Source organism: Sprattus sprattus, assembly GCF_963457725.1.
Source record: "Sprattus sprattus genome assembly, chromosome: 13".
In the NCBI taxonomy this organism is placed as follows: domain Eukaryota; kingdom Metazoa; phylum Chordata; class Actinopteri; order Clupeiformes; family Clupeidae; genus Sprattus; species Sprattus sprattus.
The window spans coordinates 19,174,617-19,183,891 of NC_137911.1; positions in this window are offsets into that span (position 1 = coordinate 19,174,617).

Sequence of the window (9,275 nt, forward strand, 5' to 3'; positions counted from 1 at the left end):
CTTGCTCTTTTCGTTTCTTCTTTTTCGTTTTCTTTCCGTTTTTTCTTTTTTTGAAGAGGAGATCAGTCAGTCCCAGCCTCCCTTCCAATTCAGTCTCCACTAATACCCCGTCTCTTATTACCCTGTGGATTCCTGGATTCAATCTTAGGCTGCTCCAGCCCTGCTGATGGTTTTGTGTGTGTGTGTGTCTGTGTGTGTGTGTGTGTGTGTGTGTGTGTGTGTGTGTGTGTCTGTGTGTTTGTGTGTGTGTTTGTGTGTGTGTGTGTGTGTGTGTGTGTGTGTGTGTTTGTGTGTGTGTGTGTGTGTGTGTGTGTGTGTGTGTGTGTGTGTGTCCTCAGGTGGCATCTGTGCTGCTCCAACCTCTCCCATTCTCTGTTATATTTCCCCGCCCCACTGCTTCACGTTCACATTTCCTCATGTCTTTATTTCTTTATCTCTCTCTCTCTCTCTGTCTCTCTTTCTGCCATCTTTCCACATTCTCCTGCTCCCCCCTTTCTCTATTCTCCTCTTTTCTCTATTTTCCTTTTTTTCCTCTCTCTGTTTTTATTTTATATTTGTACGAGTATCCTTCTCTCTCCTTCCCTCTCTCGTTTTCTTCCCTCCTCTCTTCCCTTGCACCCTGCTGTCTCTCTCTCCCTGTTTCTCTCCCTTCCTCCCCATCTCTCTCTCTCCCCATCTCTCTCTCTCTCTCTTTCTCTCCTCCATGCGCTCTCTCTCTCCCCATCTCTCTCTCTCTATCTCCTCCATGCGCTCTCTCTCCCACTTCTCTCTGCTCTCCCTCCATCCCTTCCTCTTTCTCTCCCCCACCCCCATCTCTCTGTCTCTATGCATCCTGACCCCCCATTGAGATGCTGATGTGGTGGAGGCTGTTGCTGTGTTTCAGGGGATTCTTGGAGAGCCGGCGTCTCAGTCGCCGGTCTCCCGTGCGGATGACTGGCTCTGCACTCAGGCGTACTAGAGCCATGGCAGGCCGGGCCGGGGAGTCACTGCCCTGGGGGGGGGGGGGACATCAGCGAGGGGGGTAGGGGGGTGGGGTGGACCAGCTCATACTGGGCGACAGAGAACCTCACACCCAGAGTGTTGTGTGTAGCAAGGGTGGTGTGTATGTTTTAAGATGGGGTGTTATGGTGGTCATGTGTGTGTGTGTGTGTGTGTGTGTGTGTGTGTGTGTGCGTATTTGTGTGCATGCATGTGTGTGTGGTGCAGTAGGGAGGGAGAGAGTAAAGACAGTGCTGTCGCCTGTGGGTGTAAGTGAGTAGGTGGCTAAGGATCCATCCACACTAATACATTTTAGTTTTTAAATGCTACGTTTACGCCTGGCGTCCATACTACTCTGGAGTTTCTAAGCCCCTAAAATGGAGACTTTGGGAAACGCTGCTGGCCCCATTTTAGTTTGAGAACTCAAGGGTTGTGTTTTAGTGTGGAGAGGCACGAACTGAGACTTTTGAAACGATAACACAGACATGTACATTCGCTTCATGAATCATGACTGGGATCAGTCAGGATTTATCCTTCTCCGGAAGGGTCTTTCCTGTTTTCGGGTGTGTTAGTATGGATGAAGATTGAAAGGCCATTTTAAAGTGAAGGCATATTAGTGTGGACCTAGCGTAAAAGGCAGTCATCATCGATGCTACAGAGATAATCCACTAGGTGTTAACTAGCCAGGCCTTTCATAGCATATCTACACACACACTTATGCACACATACACACTTATGCACACATATACTGAACCCACCAACACAAACACTCTAACACATATACATGTGACATGTGGCAACTGTTTATACATACGTGAGGTTGAGCCAGGTTCCCCCTCCTGACCATGTGTTATGTAAACATTCCCATGTGCTTTGTTTGATGGGGGGGTAGCTCTCTCTCTGTTTGGGGGCTTAGGGGGCAGGCAGGCTCTCTCTCTCTCTGAGCCCAACATCGAGAAAGTGGGACAGCCAGGCAACACTCCTGTCCTACACACACACACACACACACACACACACACACACACACACACACACACACACACACACACACACACAACACACGTACACACACACACACTCTTTCTGTTTTATCTAGTTATGTTCTTTTCTCTCTCTAACTCTCCACCTCTACCCATGGCTCACCCATTCTTAGTCATGTCCTCTGTGTCTATATGGTTCCTGTTTTTCCCTTCTCTCTTTCTTTTCTTAGCTCCTTCTCTTTTTCCTTTTCCTTTCATATTACTCTTTTACACTATCTATTTCTCTCTTTCACAGTTTTTCCATGTGTTTATTTCCATATTTTGCCTCCAGGAATATATATTTTTCCCTACCCTTTTCTCTTCCTAACTAGCTCCATATTCTCTCTCTCTCTCTCTCTCTTTCTCTCTCTCTCTCTCTCTCTCTCTCTCTCTCTCTCTCTCTCTCTCCCTCGTTCCTACCCCCTCACAGTGGCCTGTCACTGCAGGAGAGTGATGTTGTGGCTGGGTGTGGTTGAGGGTTCATATGAAGGTGCCTGCTCTGTGCTGGACTGAAGTTCAGAGACCTCTGGGGGGAGAGGCACTCGTTCTCACCTATGAAGGCGGCATACATTTAATGTGTGATGGAGCCAATTACTGCACTAATTAAACTGGGGTTGGAAAAGTAATTCATTCAGGGATATAATTTGTCTGAATAACTGCAATTCTCTTCAATTTTCCTCCCTGCATTCTTTCCTGATAGCACAATATTACAGTTCCTGTGTTACATTGTAATTATGCATTTATATGTGTTACAGTCTAATTATCAGTATGTAACTGCACATTGATATTATGTTCTAAGATGTACCCTGATGCTAACCCTTATCCCAACCCAAGGTTCATGTGTGGTGTTATTCATTGTCATGTTATATGTTACAATGCACTTAATTGTGTCGTTACAATGTAATAAGTGCTCAGTGATGTAAAGGATGCCTTTTTATCGTGTTTTTCTCTTATGCTTGTTGTTCAGGAGGGCGGGTTGCTGTGCCTTTGGCTGCGGATCTCTTCGATCCACTCAGCACTCGTGAAACAGGCTCTTCTGAGCAAGAGGGACCACTGCAATGCAGCTCAGAGAAGCGCCCAGTTTACACACACAAACGAACACACACACACACACACACACATCCCAAACATCTTTGAGTTTGCACACCTACTGCTGAGTTTCATCATCTCACACATCATCTCATGCTGATCCTCTCAAACCCCACGCCATCTCTGAGCTTACTCATCAGCACCCCCTCTTACAATCATCTGAGCCTCGAGGTTCTAGTCTATAGGGGACCATCCAAATAATCTGAGCATCTGTAGATAGTCTATAGGGGACCATCCAAATAATCTGAGCATCTGTAGATAGTCTATAGGGGACCATTAAAATAATCTGAGCATCTGTAGAAAGTCTATAGGGGACCATCCAAATAATCTGAGCATCTGTAGATAGTCTATAGGGGACCATCCAAATAATCTGAGCATCTGTAGATAGCATATAGGGGACCTTTTAAATAATATGAGCATCTGTAGATAGTCTATAGGGGACAATTAAAATAATCTGAGCATCTGTAGATAGTCTATAGGGGAACATTCAAATAATCTGAGCATCTGTAGATAGTCTATAGGGGACCATTACAACAATCTGAGCATCTATATATAGTATATAGGGCACCATCAAAATAATCTGAGCATCTGTAGATAGTCTTTAGGGGACCATTTAAATAATCTGAGCATCTGTAGATAGTATATAGGGCACCATCCAAATAATCTGAGCATCTGTAGATAGTCTATAGGGGACCATTAAAATAATATGAGCATCTGTAGATAGTCTATAGGGGACCATTTAAATAATCTGAGCATCTGTAGATAGTCTTTAGGGGACCATCAAAATAATCTGAGCATCTGTAGATAGTCTATAGTGGAACATCAAAATAAAGTGTGTTCATAATCTGAGCATCTGTAGATAGTGTACAGGGGACCATCCAAATAAAGTGTGACCAGGTATGCTTTCAAACACCATAGCATGTAAACAACTGTCTGGTAGATGTGAACTCTGATGAAGTTGAAAACTCTGATATTCTGAGTTGAAAACACAACAATGTTCAGAAAGATTAGAAGATCATAAAGAAGATAAGGTATGATTAATAAGTAAACAATTTCTTCTGTGGAAACAATAACTAATGAAAAGTATCATATTACTGTATATAAGAAAAAGAACAGTACAGTTATAACATAATTAAGGCTATATGTCTATGCAACACAAATTAAATGCAAGGTCCTCACAGATAGCACAACACATGCACACACATTTTACAGCGGCCTCGGCTACTCTACACAACTACACAATTGTTAATAACCAGATGAGAGAAACTGCAGAAATCATTTAGCACAATTAAGCACTAAAGCAAGGGAATTAGACAAAAAAGTGTTGAAAACATTGCTCCTTTAATTTTATACAACGTTGTTATGTCAATTTGACAAAATTAAAATAACAATACGGAATCAAAGCGTTCTTCCACTCCCACTGTTTCCATAATGGACAAAAAGGGATCAAACTGGGATATCCATTCCTGACTACCCGTGTCACTTCCACCTCATGCACAGACTACCCGTGCACTTCCACAAGCCCACACCAATCTGCCCCTTTCTCAATGCTCAGGCACTGTCTGCTGAACTCAAACACTACAATTGCCCTGTTGGCATCTTTCCCGTCACTAAACCCAGCACTCCCACAGAAAGAAGATGTGCCCCTCCTAAACAGCTGACAGGCCAAACAAAACGCTCACCCCTTGGCGGGTGGTTAAAGGGGCCACTCTCGTGGAGATGTCTCAGCATTGGCCATTTACCTGTTGAAGAGACTCTTGAAAAAGCTCTGCTTCCGGTGTTAATGTTGTTTTTCAGATGCTGGAAAGTCACTGTTTCTGTTCTGGCATGGCGGTCGTTCCTTGAGTTTCTCCTCACGGCCCTCTTATTACTGCCTGGTGTGTCTCGGTCTCTGTCCACATGTGTCTTGCTAGCTTGTTAAGTCCTGTGCATTTAAACCCTTAGTTTTCTTTAGCTCTTGTTCTGTCAGTGCTCGTGGTTTCACACTGTTTTTTAATGTTTGTGCCTCCATACTTACACTTTGTGTTTGCTGTTCTTGTTTGAAACCTCCATCATAAGTAAAGAATCCTTATTTTGATTTGGTGTTTCTGTTGTGCATTTGGACCTAACCTACATTAGGCTAACCTAATTTCCTATGCCAGACATAGGATAATTACTCTCAAACACTTGTCTGCTCATCAAGCTAGTTAGAGAGCTAGATGCCCCAGTGCTAACTAGCAAGGTCTACTGGATGCCATTTGGACATATAATAAACTATACATGATGTGATTAATAAACTATAATGAAAGAAAGTTACATTTTCACAAGGACTAATAATAGACTGGGTGCGGGGGGTCTGTCCTGCCCTCTCCTGTTTGAACAGACGCTGGTGCTTCTGCTGTTTTGAGGCTAAAATATACTGTGTGTTTTATCTATCAGCTCCTCTTCTCTTTTATGTTTATCAGCCTTTAACTTCCTTTTTGTGTGTCCGCTGTCAGTTTTTTGGGACATTTTCTTAGATGTATAAACAGGAATACAGCTGGCTGCACCAAATGTTTAGAAATCAGGCACAAACGGTGCCACAATGACATGTCATCACTGAGTTTGAAAAGCAATAAATAAAAACAGTTTGTTTTATCACCTCATCGTCTCTCTATTTGCATGATCCTACACATGAGCAACATGAGCAGGCTGCACATATACAAGGCTACCGTGCTGCTGTAGGGTTACTTCCATAGTCAGCCAGGGCACTGCCAGCCTGAGGGCACTGCCAGCCTGTGGGCCCTGGGGCTTAAGTCCTCCTTAGCCCCGCTGTTAATCCGGCCCTGATAATGCCCTCACTCGCCACGCTGTGACATTTGCCCAGGTTATGCCAAGCTATCATGCTTGTGCCAAATGTACTCTAAAAGTCTGCAGAGATGCTGTGTTTTAGCCTGGAACTCTACACTGTCACGCCGTCACACCATTACTGAGTTAATTCTCCAACGCCACCCTGTCACTGATGTCTCTTTGACACAGTGGGCTCAGGGCGGAGAGAGGCGGATGGTGCACCCTGAGACAGAAGGCTGTCGAGGTCTGACCTACACCCTCCAGGTCTGTCTGTCTGTCTGTCTGTGTGTCTGTTTGTGTGTCTCAGATCTCTGCTCTGTATTTGCCTCTGTTATAAATGTGTGTGTGTGTGTGTGTGTTTGTCTGTGTCTGTATATTTGTGTGTGTTTGTGTGTATATTTTAACACACAGAGACACACCCATGCATGTGCACAAACGCTCATTCACATACACTGACAGACAGACATACACACACACACACACACAAACACACAGATACACAGCTCCACTCACACCAAAAAGACATGCCACCTAATCCAGGGGGAGAAAAACACCACAAAGTTGTGTTTCGTCAAGGCCACAGCTGCCGCGTGTAACAGCTTCAGATGAAAGACGTCTCTAAACACCCGTGCGGAACAGGTGCTTTCTGTTCTGAGTGGGTCAGAACGTGGGCCTGGCACAGTGATACAACCCCAGCCCCGCTCCTCACTGGTCCCAGGACAGCGACGGCAGGTGAAGAAACCCAATGTAATTTGATGCCCATGTGTGTGTGCGTCAGCTGGATAAATATAAAGCTCTTTGGTGAATCTCTGGGGATTCAGATGTGGTGACTGGTGACTGGACCCCCACTCAGGCTGGCTGACCTCTCTCGAAGCTTTTACTGTATGATGGCTCTGCTTTTACGATTGAGCCTACAATGGAACAGAGAGATGGAGAGAGAGAGAGAGAAAGAGAGGGAGATAGTGACAACGAAAAAGAGAGAGCCTGCAAATGAGAGACACTGAGAGAGAAATAGAGAACACTGTCAGTCGAGTCGTGTTTTAAAATAACCTGAGCCCAGCTGTTGTGTTCGAGACAGACAGAGAGAGAGATAGAGAGAGGGAGTGACAAAGAGAAAGGGAGAGACAAAGAGAGATGGAGAGACACAGAGAAAGAGGGAGGGAGAGAGAGCCAGACAAAGGCCCCCTGGACATACCACAGACCACCAGCGACACCACCTCTCCTCTCCAATCGTCTGCTGTCTGTCACCGGGCCTCAGGCTTATATGACAGCCAATTAGCCACATGTTTTTAGCTTTTATGTATTTTCATCTCAAAGAAAAACCGCACTGCTCTGAAGTGTGAGTGTCCGTGTGTGTGTGTGTGTGTGTGTGTGTGTGTGTGTGTCTGTGTGTGTGTGTGCCTCTGTGTCTGTGTGTGTCTCTGTGTCTGTGTGTGTGCGTGTCTGTGTATCTGTGTGTGTGTGTGTGTGTGTGTCTGTGTGTGTGTGTGTGTGTGTGTGTCTGTTTGTGTGTGTGTGTGTGTGTGTGTGTGTGTGTGTGTTTGTAAGTGAGAGAGAGAGAGTCGACAGCAGAGTGCAGCCTCGTCCTGCCTCTCCTCTCCTCATGTCCACCTGAGCCGTGCGCTCAGATATGGCTAGCTGGGCAGTTATTTAGCCTTTAATATTTCAGCAGCTCCTCTCTCAGCTGCGCTCTTTAGGGGCAAATGAAAAAAAAGACCTGACGCTGCAGCGCTTCTTCATAATACAGAAACTCATGGGGCACGAGGACCCAGCCACCAGGAAATGCCCCTGAGACACCCCCCTGCTACACTCAAACACACATATACACACACGCACACACACCTCTGCAGTATATCAGCGGGCCACGCCCGACTCTCAGGACATTTCAACCTGTGACATATTTTATTTATGGGCTAAGGTGATTAGTCTGAAGCAGTTAGGCTGAGGGAGATTTATGTGCGTGGTGCAGGAGTGATGCTTCTAGAACCTTCCTCTCCCGTCTCCCCGGAGATGATTACTTCTGATCGGCAGCGTTTGTAACCCAGGCTGACACCCCTCAGACATCATGGCACAGGCATATCGAGTGGATGTGTGTGTCTTTGTGTTTTACATCGTAGTCCAGCACAGACACACTCTCTCTCACACACACATGCACACACACATACACACACTCTCACATTTCTCTCTCTCTCTCTCTCTCTCTCTCTCTCTCTCTCTCTCTGGCATTCTCTCATACACACGGACACACACAGACTGGCACACACACACACAGGCAGTCTGCTATGTGCTTATTATAGTGTGCTGTTAATATGTAGTCCCATGCCTTCTTTATTCAGTTAAATAAGGGAAACGCATAACCTTTCAGTTAAGAGAGCTCACTGGTTGTTTCTGTCTCAAAATGACAAATGATTCAGGGGACTCTCTCCAATTACTGGACTAATTAAAATGTTAACATGAAGCTGAGCTGTGCTGAGCTTTGCTGCTATTGCGGTTATTTTTCTCTTTTTTCCTGCTTAGCTGAGCTCAGATGTAGAGACATTTAAAAAGCGTATCCCCACTGCACACTGCAGCAGGCGAAGCCAAAGACCCTGCTACTGCAGCAGCCTTACAGACACACAGACTGATCTGCACTGTCCACAGAGAGCACTGGGTCTGATCTTTGAGGGTCAGAGGTACACTGTGTGTGTGTGTGTGTGTGTGTGTGTGTGTGTGTGTGTGTTTGTGTGTGCGTGTGTGAGTGTTCGTGTGTGTGTGTGAATGTGTATGTGTTGTGTGTGTGTGTGTGTGTGTGTGTGTGTGTGTGTGTGTGTGTGTGTGTGTGTGTGTGTGTGTGTGTGTGTGTGTGCATTATTCAGTGACATGCTGGTGACAGGGGCTGTGGGGAATGGTTTTGGCTGACAGCATCCAGAGTGTCTGGAGGTTGGCAGAGTGCAAAGGTCAGCAGCCTCCGTGCGGCGCTTGGGAATGGGGGTGTGGGGGGGGGCAGTTGGGTTGGGGGTTGACGGTTGACAGGCAGAGCGGCCTGTTGGGGGTGAGGGAAGGGGTGTTTGGCACAGGCGCATTTCCATCATGGATCACCCACACACACACACACACACACACACACACACACACACACACAACCTACCACCACCCTCTGCCTCCACAGTCTAATGTAGAACTCCAGCTAGGAATCACACAGGAGCCCCATCAGACGCACAGGAGCACACATGACATACAGGAGCCCCATCGTGATGGGACAGAATGGTTTAATGAGAGGGGGATGAGGAAAAGGAGGCGAGAGAAAAGAAGGAGTTGACTGTTAAAAGAGAAAAAGAGAAGAATCTTATCGGATGACCAGCAAATGAAGACATGGCTGACCTGCTTCATCCTCTGCGTGTT